Genomic DNA, 2,552 nt, shown 5'->3' with positions numbered 1-2,552 from the left:
AGATTGTGAACAACAGAGGGCCTACTGTTGACCCCCCTTCCCTGTTGAACACAAATCCCCATTCTGGTTTTTCCCCCAGATGAGGGGAAATTATCACCAGGAGATAATTTCCCCTCCTTCCGCGTGCCTCTACTTTAACAGTCTGTTATGTGGGACTCTGTTAAAGGCCTTACTGAAGTTCATATACACAATATTGTAGTCATAATCTACCACCTCAGTTAATTATTTCATCAATTTTCCCACAACTGAGGTAAGCTGATTCGTGTATAATTCGAAGCTAAGGCCCTGTCTCCCTTGTATAAATCTTAGCCAGGACTAAAATTCATACAAGGAAAGTTGTGTATAAGGGAGGATTCTTCACTAATATCCCTCTTGATGATATCCTTAATTTTCTCAGAAGGCCAATGAAGGGTTACTTCATCTCCTTATACCTACTGATGTCTTTCTTGGTCTTATCCGCCATTGCGTGGACTCAAATTCGGTGTCGCTATGGGCTCTCCTCTCTCTCTCCTGTTCTTGCTAATATTTACATGGAATACCTCGGGACTGTTCTTCTTGATGTGCGCCCTTCACTCAGGCTCCGCTATGTAGATGACATCTTTGCTCTTTGGCCTCATGACTGTAGTCTCTTCCAACTATTTCTTGATGCTCTTAATAATCTTGCCCCTTCCATTAAATTTAAAGCTGAATGGGAATATAATTCATTGCTTCCTTTTCTTGATGTTCATGTCCACCGCTCAGATACAGGTTTTGCCTTTTCGGTGTACTGCAAGCCTATGCACAGTGGCATGTACATTCACTACTTTTCTTATCATGCTTCCTCTGTCAAGAAAAGTATTCTTGACAGAGTAGTAGTAGTGAGAATGCATTCTCACTACTACTACTCTGCACCTCTCCTTCCGACAGTATTTGAGTCTCCGCACTGTTACTTGATCTTCAGATAGTTCCAGACTATGGAACTGAACTTCTCCAGGCTGAGGGACAACCTCAAATCTACGACTTCAAGGGTGATGGACTGATTACATCGTCTTCACATCTCTACTGTTCCTGCCTACTTTCTGTATTCGACTGAAGAAGCCTACTGTGTAGGCGAAACGTTTCGGAATAAAGTTGCCTAACTGTTGCTTGTGTCTTACCTACCAACCTGTCGGTATTGTATACCATATTGATATTTACCCGTATGCATGTTTAGCATCCCTAATGGACAATGGAAGGCGTGACCCACTAACAGAAACAAAAGCTAGGTGTAAATATATTTGTGGAACTGTGGTGTTCACAGAACAGTGCACGTAAGGTAAAAATTTGCCTTTATGGAAGGAAAAAACGCTGGAAATATTCTAAATATCTTTTTTAACGAAATTGAATACATAGTGCGCAGCTACTTTACTTTATATAAGATATAGTTATATAGTAGAAACAAAAGCTAGCTGTTACTCTGTCGTATTTTATTACACAAGATGAGATGCTTATATGATCAGGCCTTCAATGATCTGTGTTTCATTATCAAGTTAGGTGAAAGCGTCTCCCTCCACTTCCCCCCCCCCCCCGTATCAGTCTATCAGCTGTCCGGAAACTTAAGGTTTTAGTTATCAAGTCACTGACCCGAGTTGCTATTATATGATAATAGTTTCTGTAGGGCTCTGTAGTCCTTACGGGTCATGAATCATGGCTAAGCAGTTGTATGGTGAGATGGAGTCATGTAGAACGAGAGGGATTGTTCTGAATTTCCTGAGTTGGCAAAATATCTTGTCCAAGTTAATACTCTGCCATCCTTGTAGGAATGTGAAAGGAGGGAAGGGTGATAATAGATAAAAAAAAAAGGAAAGGAATTTAGGTTGTGTGTGGCGGAAGTTAACACCCTGGTCATTGTCCGGGCCGCGGGGGCATTGACCCCCGGAACATCCTCCAGGTATATTTCCCTGGGGCCACTGGTGGTGTTGATAGTGGTGGTGTTATGTTGGTGGTGGTGGTGGTGGCGGCGGCGGCGGGAGTTGGAGAAAGTAACCAGACACGGCAACAGAGAAATTCTTTATTTTTACATTTCACCCAACATTGACCTTTTTCAGGCACTGTGTTGGGTGAAACGTTGTATAAATGAAGGACTTATCTGTAGTCGTGCCCTTGATACCAACTATCGCCATCTTGCTGTTCTCTTCGCAAGTAACCAGAAGTGGAGGAGAGTTGATGAGACTAGAGGTGAGTCATGGTGTTAGTGCAGGTTGACAGCTTTCAACTCAGTTCTCCTAGAAAAAAATCCTAAAACAGTAGATTAATTTGGTCATCCTCTGTAAAGAACCTGACTTTGACTTAAATCGGACTGAATCTTTAAATGTCACATTTTCCAGCAGATGGTTTGTCCCGTGTCAGGAAAAAATCACCTCTCTTCTGTACTTGCAAGAAAGTGTTGGATTAATGCAATAAAAAATGGGAGTTCCTTAGACATAGTATGAGAACAATATGTCCAGTGTTGAAGACTCTTGAACCTCCTACAGGTTATGAGACAGATTGCCGGAACGCTGATATACTTCTTCACGTTAATTTAAGAAAAAATT

Source organism: Cherax quadricarinatus, chromosome 1, assembly GCF_038502225.1.
Source record: "Cherax quadricarinatus isolate ZL_2023a chromosome 1, ASM3850222v1, whole genome shotgun sequence".
NCBI classification, from domain to species: Eukaryota; Metazoa; Arthropoda; class Malacostraca; order Decapoda; family Parastacidae; genus Cherax; species Cherax quadricarinatus.
Note: the sequence above shows the minus strand (reverse complement) of the source record.